At 37.9% G+C, this 11,833-nt stretch overlaps 1 long non-coding RNA gene across 2 annotated transcripts; it reads left to right on the top strand.

The window, feature by feature from the left end:
• The first annotated feature begins 200 nt into the window (after window positions 1–200).
• Window positions 201–7,779, top strand: LOC137246462 (uncharacterized). Of its 2 annotated transcripts, XR_010951506.1 has the most exons (5): window positions 203–349; window positions 863–1,001; window positions 1,063–1,134; window positions 5,289–5,674; window positions 5,734–7,779. It is a non-coding gene; the product is annotated as an uncharacterized lncRNA (long non-coding RNA). The 2 variants fall into 2 exon arrangements; XR_010951505.1 differs by having other exon boundaries at window positions 201–1,001; window positions 5,734–7,778.
• The last annotated feature ends 4,054 nt before the right edge of the window (window positions 7,780–11,833 follow it).

The raw sequence follows: 11,833 nt of genomic DNA, 5'->3' as shown, positions 1-11,833 counted from the left end.
TGTTCCGTTAATTCCCTGCAAAAATCGTGTGACCAAAAACGCACATAGCCACACGAATTTTTGACAGGGGTGACGATTTGGAATGAAAAATTGTGCAAATGAAATAGCATGCTGACAAATTTTGCTTTCCCACAATGTATCATGCTCTCTCGCACCTGTTATTTTTATAGGGATAGCAAAATACGTCATTTTTGCGTGCAAAAAAATCCGCCATTTCTAATTCAGCAGAGACAGCAAAACATTTGGTGGTGGAAAATTTTTTCAATTTTGAGAGTTTTAAGTGGAATATCTCCGGAAAGATTTAAAATTAAGAGGGAGTTCTCCAGATCACAAATATATATATTTTAAAGTGCGCAAACTTATAATTTAAAAGTTATTTGGTGTTAAAGTCTGCAAATTTCTATACAAATTTTATATGTGTATACGTATATATATGTACCAGCACAGCTTTGTAATGTCATCAATAAAATATATATATATATATATATATATATATATATATATATATATATATATATGTGCATGTTGCTACAAAAGCGCGATTGATTTAATAAAAAACATTTAAACAATGCAAAAATTAAATGTGAAATATACAAAAATGCAGTTTAAGTTTATCGTTGCCAATTTATATATGTAGATATGTATGTGGATTAAGGTTTTGAAAGATGTGTAAATTGTAATTTAAAGTGCTATAGAAATTTGCTAAATTTGCCAACTTTAACAACAAATAACTTTTAAATTATTAGTTTGCGCACTTTAAAATAAATATATATATTTGTGATCGGGAGAACTCCCTCTTTCATTTGATACCAAGTTTTACCCCGAACTCCTCGGGGCGTGCTATTCTAAAATTTTCCCAAAGTCTTTAATATACAAGGATTTTTGCTGTTTATTTCGACAAAAACTTTTGATTTGATTTTTGTGCTCATCGATAGAATTCACAATTATATAGCACCATGCCGCGAATTATGATAAAAGGTGGTGTGTGGAGAAACACTGAGGTAAGCATTTGACGCGACTGGTTACTCGTGGCCGTTTATTAACTAAATTGATAACTTTCAGGATAAAATCCTCAAAGCAGCTGTAATGAAATATGGCAAAAACCAGTGGTCAGTGGTGATTCTGTTGTTGCTGGTAAGTCAAAATACAAATTGAAAAAAATGTCTAATCTTAGGGTCTCATTCTCTATTACGAAACGAACTTTCGATGCGGATCAGAGACGAATCGCTAGAGTATTTGCACTATGTTAAACAATGGCAACTTATCACTTGACAATTACTTTTGCCTTCCTGTTAGTCAGAAAGGTAAAGACCGAACGAAAATGATAGAGAATACCATTGCTAGACGAAATCGTTTGGAGGCGAATCGTTCGTCTGAGCTATCGTTCGCAATACAGAATGAAGCCTTTAAATTGTTAAGTAATATAATGAAAAGATTGTGTCCAAGGTTGTGCCTGAAGGTTTAATGTGGCCACATAAGTCGTTCCCGAGATGGTCGGGCTGGCACTTTAATGGTGCTGTGTTACCGGAGCGTACCGGATCTGTATCCGGCTAAAGGACCATCACATCGATAACACTCCCCGAAGCCTTCGGGGAGCAAACTTATCGCTACAAAAACAACAACAACATTGTGTCCAAATCCCGAAAAAAAAATTATAAAATTTGTGTCAGTGAAATGATAATTATTGCTTTTGGTTGTTAGTTTTAAAACATCGTCATCGAGTTCCTTCTGATCGTATATGCCGGTTCTTTTGCATTCTTTTACATGCATAAAGTGCCGTTGAAGCCTTCCTCACCCTCTCCTCCACGTTGAGCTTTCATGACAGCTTACTGTCTAGGATCATTCCTAGATATTTTGTGCAAGGTTTCTCCCGTAGGGTCGCCCCTCCTAACTTAGGCCTGGTCCAATTAGGGACCTTGTACCTCTTTGTAAACAAGACCATATGCAACGTCATCTGCGTAAACCGTAAGTTTTTCTGGTCCCTCGTAGAATCCCCTAAGCAGTTGGTTAATGACCAGCGTCCACAGCAGAGGTGATAGCACCCCTCCCTGCGGAGTGCCCCTGTCCACTAATTTCGTGGCCGCGTACAATCCCCATTGCGATGTAATCTTACTGCAGTTTAACATGCAGTCGATCCATCTGGGTAAGGCTGGATGTACTTTAATTAAGACCATCAATAATCGCCCATTTAGAAAGCCCCGGCAATGCTTAAGAAGACTTCTACAGCATATTCCTTATATTCCAGGGCTTTTGCTATGCTTATTACCACCCTATGCAATGCGGTGTCTACTGACTTGCCTTTGGTGTACGCCTGTTGTGTTGTGGAGAGCAGCTTTTCATCCACGTTGGACTTTATGTACACATCTATAAGCCTCTCAAAGGTTTTGAGCAGAAATGATGTTAAGCTACTGGGTCTATAATCTTTGGGATACACGTGACCGATCTTCCCCGCCTTTGGTAGGAAAGCTACACGAGCAGTTATCCAAGAGTGCGGTACATGATTCAGTTTATGCACCCATCGAATATTATTTTAAGCCATCCCACGACCGCCCTACTTGAAACTTGTAGCATGGCCGGACATGTACCATCTGAGCCCGGCGATTGCACCACCACTACGAGGTCCTCAGTAGTGTAATTAGGCAGCATATATGAATGCAGCTGTTTCCTTACCATTACTACAGCTCGCACCCGTCCTTCCGTTTGCGCATAGTAAACGCCAAATCCGCGCGCGCTAAGTCCAGAAACCTTTCCTCCCGATGGAAGCCACGGCTCCTGGATCAGCGCGTTAGGAGGAGGAGTTCGCTCGACGCCACTTTACTGTGTTGTAGGTTTATCTGTAGGACTCGCAGTACCAATGGGCTGCTTGTCCCCCTCCAGCACCTTCATCGTGACGTCGTCGTCCTCCCCTAGCCCTTTTGGTTTAGAGTGTTCGAAGCCCCCTTCAGCCTCTTGTACCTGTTGTGCCGGGTGTTCCTCTGTGCGACTCACAGCACCATCTGGCTGTTGGTCCCCTTCTAACACATTCGGGGTGACGTGGGCTACCTCCGCCTGTCTTTTTTCCCTTAGGCTTTTGAGGTCCTTTTCGACTTCGCCCACGTCCAGCGTGTTAGGACTTTAATACCCGCGACTTCTTTTCCTGAGTCGCATATACATTTTGCCTGTACCTAAGGACATTTTTCCAAGCTGCGCGTACAATACATCCTCCGCCTGCTTGTTTATTTGGAAGATGTATAACTGACCTTCCTCTGTAGGCCGAGATACAGTAAGTACCTTCCAATCCTGTGTCGGTATGTTCGGATTCTGATTCTGCAAAAGTCGCAGTGTATCCTCCGACTTCATCACGCATGGTATCCATACCTTAACTTTTGGTACCTTGGGGATTTGCGCTTTATCCACCATCTCAAAACGCGCGTTCGTGCCCTGCCTTTGGAGGTTTGGAACCACTTCCTCCAGCCATCGAAAGCTCGCGATGTTGTCGCATGCTATCATCTTCATACCATTATACCATCCCCCGAATCAAAGGTTGGAAGAAGCTTACTTGGTTATTCCCGCATCATCTTAAGCATTACGCTAATAAGCTCCTTTTCTACAGATCTCCACCTTTCACTAGTCATCTGTTCGAAAGGACTGCTACGATCAACCAGCGCCACAGTCAGTGACTGCTTTGCCACATCACTCATCTTCTCGGGAAAAACCGGCGTCTTAGTGTTATTTCCCTTTGGCACCTCCGAGAAAGCCGGAGTCTTAGCTCCCTTTAGCACCTCCGAGAAAGTCGGAGTCTTAGCGTTATCTTCCTTTGGCTTATCTCCTACTTCCATAGTTGGAACTTCCCTCTGACTCGCAGCCTTCGAGGTAGTTGCTACCTCGCTATTGGGGCCCATCTGTCTTACAGCTTTGGGCCTACTTGTCTTGTCTATGGGACTGCCCTGCGTCGCGGCTCTGGGACTGGGCCCTTTATGCCTCTTGAAAGCAGGCTTGTCGCCTTCCGCCGAACGTTGCCTTTTCATTCTGCCATTCGACGCTTCTTCCTCCTCATACCGGTTGCAGAACCGAGGGTTTCTCGCAGCAAACCTTTTGAACTGCCTTCGACCTACTTCTACCGCCTCATGAGCCCATGCCAAGCGCTCGATCTACTCTTCTGTTGGGTCCACCACTGCTCCCAAGCGTTGTACAATTCTTAGTACTGCACGGTACTTCGAGAGAGCTCTTTGCTCCGTACCCTTCTCCACTCTTCTACTCCTTTTTCATTTGTGTGCTTCTCCAACACGGAGTTCATTGAATCAGCACTACTCTCGCTCCCCGAGTCCTTGGCTTGCGGCTCAGTCCTCTTCTTATCATCGTCCTTATGAAAATTAAGTGATGAGTCGTTCATCTTGGTCGTACGACCACAAGCCCGACAAGGCGGGCTTAGCCGTCCAGTATTATATACGGGGAAAGAACCGTCAGCCACAGCAGCGCCCCTTACTGTGGTAAGGCCATCAATACTTCCCGAGGTGGTCCGGTATCGAGAAGGGTCCGTTCGAATACAGCCGAATTTATCCCTTGGCTACAAATCGTCCAATAGGCACGGTCCGCATAACACCCTGGATTAGGGGGTTGGCAGTTCTTAGTCACCGACATCCCGACGCCCTCCCATAAGGCGAAACGGCGTAGATGCTAGTCCTAAACAGTTCCTCCTCATAGTCGGACGCTATCGAGATCGGCTAAGACCTCACACCAACGACGATTTTCGTTACAATTGCTAGTGCATGCTCTCCATGATGTAGATCCTGATCGAAAGTCACACCCAAAATTTTAGGGTGTAAGACAGTCGGTAGGGTAATGCCATATGGTCGACATTTGGCGCGGCTATGTTTTAAATAAGGTCACCGATGATTTGGTTGGTGACAATATCAGGTTTCGCGAGGCGACAAAACTGGAGAGATTGGGGAGATAGCTGTTTATTTTATTACAAAGCTCATCGATGTAGGAAACAATAGCATAGGCGTAGAAGCAATAGTGACTCCTGGTGGTAAAGGTAGCTATTGATATGTAGAAGTTAAGCAGAAGTTTGAATATGAGTTTTTTTAAGTTATAGCAAAAAAAGCGTTGAGGATTTTTAATATCTTACCAGGTACCTTCGTACATGTTTCTAAGAATGAAGAATAAAACCTATTCAAACTCAATTTTCACCAGGACAAAGCCGCTGAGACTTCGCTATACTTTAACATACAATACGTTACCCCCGTTTAGCACAACTATCATTTTTTGATTTTATTAAATTTTATAAAATGTTTCTTCCTCTACAGTTCTATTTCGGTATTGGATGGTAAATATGGCTTTCGTATTTTCTCCATCAATAACTGTGAAAAGGTGGAAGAAATCTATGCTTGTAAATCTCACATATTATCTTGGTCGAGCGTTTCTTCAATAGCTCTCCTAGTGGTGATGGTGACAGCAGAGAAACCCAACTGTTTACAAAGGTTACACTTCAAAAAGAATCAAAAAATCTGCCATTGCGTCTACGGCTCAAATACCCACAGTATATGAATGAATCGATTGCACCTAATTGTCTGCCTAACGGATAGTATACATATTCATCAAATCGAAAATATTGCACCAAACGAACTGGGTCTGAATACTGAAACAGTACACATATTCAAAATCGATGAGGAGGCTGTGATGATGGTATAGGGTGAGTTGTTGAATAACATACGAAAACCACTTTAATCCATCTATATATTTGCATTACAGCTAAAGCTTTACAAACAGCAAAAATTGCTGGCGCCAAGCAATTGGAAAAGGCAGTGAAGCATTCATCACACTGTACGGATGGTGTAAAGTTAGGAACTGCTGTTGTAACAGCTGCCACCGACACAACGGTCATCTCTACTTCGCCGAGTAGCGGCTCGTCCGACTATCTATCGAAGACAGTATAATCATATCTTTTGCCAACACAGGTTAGCGATGTGCTTGCACAGGAAAAGATTTCAATTGGAATTCAAATAATTTGAGTTTTTTCTAAAGCTTAAAATTATTTTCTGCTCGCTTAGAAAAGATTTCAATTGGAAAACAAAAACCAATTAAGAGAGTTTATGTTATTATTAAAGTACTTAGTTTTCTTTATATCAATTGTATTAATTTAAGTTGCAATATCACGTACATATATAATAAGGGATGTGATACGATGCTATCGGAATTAGATTTGAAACCAATCAATACTCCTGCTAAGGGTTGCAGAATTATTGCTTGAATGATTAGATTTAGAACAATAATAAGTCTGACTCAATTACAATTCGTACATTTTTAAGTTCATCAATTACGACAGCAATCGGATTCCACGACACCTTTGAATATTCTTGATCTTGAAAAATAGTAAACCTAATCTGAATTTCTACTAAACTTTAAGTTGTAGATTATTTAAATAATTGGAGTTTTTTCTGAAGCTTAAAATTATTTTCTGTTCGCTTGGAAAAGATTTCAATTGGAAAATAAAAACCAATAAGGCGAGTTTATTTATTATTAAAATTCTTACTTTTCTTTTTTATCAACTGTATTAATTTAAGTTAAAATTTCATGTACATATATAATAAGGTATGTCGTGATACGATTGCTGTTGGAATTAGATTTGAAACCAATCAATACTCCTGCTAGGGTTTCAGAATTATTGCTTGAATGATTAGATTTAGAACAATAATAAGTCTGACTCAATTACTAGTCCTACATTTTTTAATTCATATTTTACTTTATTACTTTCAAATTCAATTACGACAGCAATCCGATTCCACGACACCTTTGAATATTATTCTTGATTTGAAAACAAGAGTAAATCTAATCTGAATTTCTACTTAGCTTTAAGTTGCAGACTTAAATTGATTCAAATAATAAAATTTTGTATGATTTTTAATAATCGGGGATTGCCCATATTTCTTTTTTTAAATGTATGAAAACATTTATTTGAAGCAATTTTTTAATTTTATAATTTATTTAATAATTTGGGAAAAATTTAAACAACGTGACATCAGGACGGACAAGGCGACAGCTGTTTCGATTATACCTTGTAAATCTCTTCAAAGCCTTTTCTCCCGGGAGTGGGAGTCGAACTCGCACCCCTACGATAGTTGAAATGGTTGTAAACGCATTCAGCTACGTCATGCCTGTTGTAAAGTTCTTCCCAATTGCCTTCTTTTTTGCATATTGGGAGAAAAGGCTTTGAAGAGATTTACAAGGTATAATCGAAACAGCTGTCGCCTTGTCCGTCCTGATGTCACGTTGTTTAAATTTTTCCCAAATTATTAAATAAATTATAAAATTTTGTATTCGAAACCATGTAAACAACTCAAATTATACATGAATATAACACACTTCTGAATTATCCAAATGTAAAGTTAGCTGCAGCAGCAATATAGCTCAAAGCAATTAATATATTTTTATGTTATTATTAAAGTACTTACTTCCTTTTTATATTAAATGTATTAATTTAAGTTGCAATTTCATGAATATATGAGGCTCCAAGATGCAAAACCAGATGAATCCATGATAATTAAAACTTAGAAAAGCACAAAAAAGCTGAAATTTTGTAAATTGTTATGAATTTTCAACACGGGTTTTTAGAATGTTGCTAGGCGATGCAATATTGTCGCAATTTAAATATTATTTTAAAATTTTTAAATATCTGGTTTTGCATCTAGGCGCCTCATATATTCTTTATTTGGCAAAAATTTACTAAATCTAATGATATGTTTTAAATAAATGTTTATATTATATGTTATGTTTGGTTATTATAATTAAAATGATCATATGTATTTAATTAGCGAGCTTTGCTCATATTGCTTTATACAATGGTTTTTGTAATTGATATTAGAGAAAAATTGTAAGTTTACAAACGGCGATGGTTACTAGGACATGTTTCTGAATTTCACTTCTTCATCAGCTAGCTTTTCGGGAGCTGAGCGTTGAACTCGAGTCTCCAACATTCATATCAGTGCAAGCCTTTTTAGCTGCTACGCCATATGAATGTTCCGTTGTTCGCTGTACAATTGGTCTCTAAGAGTTGCCTTTTTTGTTTATATTCCTTTTGATCACCATGTAGGCACATACACTCTGTATGTAGTTTATTCCTAATGGTGTGGATATGATTTTTAGGCGTGCTTTTGAAAGCTTAGTAACATTTGTTCGGATTTTTACAGTATTTGTTTTTAATACTTCCGCTGTTACTATTATATCAATATGATCATATGTATTTAATTAGCGAGCTTTGCTCATATTGCTTTATACAATGGTTTTTGTAATTGATATTAGAGAAAAATTGTAAGTTTACAAACGGCGATGGTTACTAGGACATGTTTCTGAATTTCACTTCTTCATCAGCTAGCTTTTCGGGAGCTGAGCGTTGAACTCGAGTCTCCAACATTCATATCAGTGCAAGCCTTTTTAGCTGCTACGCCATATGAATGTTCCGTTGTTCGCTGTACAATTGGTCTCTAAGAGTTGCCTTTTTTGTTTATATTCCTTTTGATCACCATGTAGGCACATACACTCTGTATGTAGTTTATTCCTAATGGTGTGGATATGATTTTTAGGCGTGCTTTTGAAAGCTTAGTAACATTTGTTCGGATTTTTACAGTATTTGTTTTTAATACTTCCGCTGTTACTATTATATCAATATGATCATATGTATTTAATTAGCGAGCTTTGCTCATATTGCTTTATACAATGGTTTTTGTAATTGATATTAGAGAAAAATTGTAAGTTTACAAACGGCGATGGTTACTAGGACATGTTTCTGAATTTCACTTCTTCATCAGCTAGCTTTTCGGGAGCTGAGCGTTGAACTCGAGTCTCCAACATTCATATCAGTGCAAGCCTTTTTAGCTGCTACGCCATATGAATGTTCCGTTGTTCGCTGTACAATTGGTCTCTAAGAGTTGCCTTTTTTGTTTATATTCCTTTTGATCACCATGTAGGCACATACACTCTGTATGTAGTTTATTCCTAATGGTGTGGATATGATTTTTAGGCGTGCTTTTGAAAGCTTAGTAACATTTGTTCGGATTTTTACAGTATTTGTTTTTAATACTTCCGCTGTTACTATTATATCAATATGATCATATGTATTTAATTAGCGAGCTTTGCTCATATTGCTTTATACAATGGTTTTTGTAATTGATATTAGAGAAAAATTGTAAGTTTACAAACGGCGATGGTTACTAGGACATGTTTCTGAATTTCACTTCTTCATCAGCTAGCTTTTCGGGAGCTGAGCGTTGAACTCGAGTCTCCAACATTCATATCAGTGCAAGCCTTTTTAGCTGCTACGCCATATGAATGTTCCGTTGTTCGCTGTACAATTGGTCTCTAAGAGTTGCCTTTTTTGTTTATATTCCTTTTGATCACCATGTAGGCACATACACTCTGTATGTAGTTTATTCCTAATGGTGTGGATATGATTTTTAGGCGTGCTTTTGAAAGCTTAGTAACATTTGTTCGGATTTTTACAGTATTTGTTTTTAATACTTCCGCTGTTACTATTATATCAATATGATCATATGTATTTAATTAGCGAGCTTTGCTCATATTGCTTTATACAATGGTTTTTGTAATTGATATTAGAGAAAAATTGTAAGTTTACAAACGGCGATGGTTACTAGGACATGTTTCTGAATTTCACTTCTTCATCAGCTAGCTTTTCGGGAGCTGAGCGTTGAACTCGAGTCTCCAACATTCATATCAGTGCAAGCCTTTTTAGCTGCTACGCCATATGAATGTTCCGTTGTTCGCTGTACAATTGGTCTCTAAGAGTTGCCTTTTTTGTTTATATTCCTTTTGATCACCATGTAGGCACATACACTCTGTATGTAGTTTATTCCTAATGGTGTGGATATGATTTTTAGGCGTGCTTTTGAAAGCTTAGTAACATTTGTTCGGATTTTTACAGTATTTGTTTTTAATATATAATAGTAACAGCGGAAGTATTAAAAACAAATACTGTAAAAATCCGAACAAATGTTACTAAGCTTTCAAAAGCACGCCTAAAAATCATATCCACACCATTAGGAATAAACTACATACAGAGTGTATGTGCCTACATGGTGATCAAAAGGAATATAAACAAAAAAGGCAACTCTTAGAGACCAATTGTACAGCGAACAACGGAACATTCATATGGCGTAGCAGCTAAAAAGGCTTGCACTGATATGAATGTTGGAGACTCGAGTTCAACGCTCAGCTCCCGAAAAGCTAGCTGATGAAGAAGTGAAATTCAGAAACATGTCCTAGTAACCATCGCCGTTTGTAAACTTACAATTTTTCTCTAATATCAATTACAAAAACCATTGTATAAAGCAATATGAGCAAAGCTCGCTAATTAAATACATATGATCATATTGATATAATAGTAACAGCGGAAGTATTAAAAACAAATACTGTAAAAATCCGAACAAATGTTACTAAGCTTTCAAAAGCACGCCTAAAAATCATATCCACACCATTAGGAATAAACTACATACAGAGTGTATGTGCCTACATGGTGATCAAAAGGAATATAAACAAAAAAGGCAACTCTTAGAGACCAATTGTACAGCGAACAACGGAACATTCATATGGCGTAGCAGCTAAAAAGGCTTGCACTGATATGAATGTTGGAGACTCGAGTTCAACGCTCAGCTCCCGAAAAGCTAGCTGATGAAGAAGTGAAATTCAGAAACATGTCCTAGTAACCATCGCCGTTTGTAAACTTACAATTTTTCTCTAATATCAATTATTATAATTAAAAATAAATATTGAAAATAAAATTTTTTGGTTCATATTTTATTCTCGTGGCTGCTACAGGTAAAGTAAATCGGCAGGTAAAATTCAAGTTATATGGCGGTTATATAAACGGTAAAACCGCAGTAAAATTGATTGTCAAATGACTCGAAAATGTAGAGGAAAAAACCGAAAATTTGACCGCCTTTTGACGCGCATTGTGACGTGTGTGAGCAGAGCAGTGCTATGCTCACATCCTATAAGTGGGCGCGGAATGCACGATCACATTAATAGGAACGAAACGGAAAATTTGGTCACAAAAGTTCATCACGCCCATGCAAACGTGACTATGAATATAACCGCTGCAGAAAGTCATAATGACCGTAGAATGACTAGTCAAATGACGTGGAGCGTTTTTGCAGGGTTTGTATGCAGTTCAACTGTGAGCAGTGTTCGGACTTCTACCACTAAAGTGGTAGATCTACCACCTTTTTTCCTGAAATATAAGTTCTACCACTTCTACCACGCAAACTTAAAAATATGTGGTAGATTATTAGGGGGACTCATGTAACCGTATAAATGCCTTATAAAGTGTGTAAACGTATAAATTTATCTAGTGCGTAAATGAACTGTCAAATTTTGTATGAAAAATCATTTACACAATTTGTATAAATTTACGCGCACATTTCATTGTGTAAACGCGGTAAACTCAAAGGAATGCAACCTTGCAGACATTACAGCAGGCATTTTCATCAAAAAATCTCCAACATTGGCAAGTCATTTACAAGAATATCTTAGTAAAGACGTTTTAGTTTTGATTTTTCACTTAATCTTGGCATTTTTTAATTTGTATAACAATCTAAAAAAATTTGTTTGGCAATAATACATCTGATAAACAATCAAGTTTATCAAGAGTATTACTAGGTGCGTTCATATAACAACGTGTGTAAATGGATATAATTTTACACCTTATAAGTTTATATGCTTTCATGAGTCCCCCTATTATAGAAGTTTTCTGAAGAAACCTTACTTTTTCCTCAATTATTCCGGAAGAAAATAAATGCAGTGGAACGGTTTTATAAAACTCAAAATAACGTCTAGCTTAGCT

The sequence above is a fragment of the Eurosta solidaginis genome, chromosome 3, assembly GCF_040869045.1.
Source record: "Eurosta solidaginis isolate ZX-2024a chromosome 3, ASM4086904v1, whole genome shotgun sequence".
NCBI classification, from domain to species: domain Eukaryota; kingdom Metazoa; phylum Arthropoda; class Insecta; order Diptera; family Tephritidae; genus Eurosta; species Eurosta solidaginis.
The sequence above is the reverse complement of the archived record's forward strand: the minus strand, read 5'-3'. Positions and strand labels throughout refer to the sequence as shown.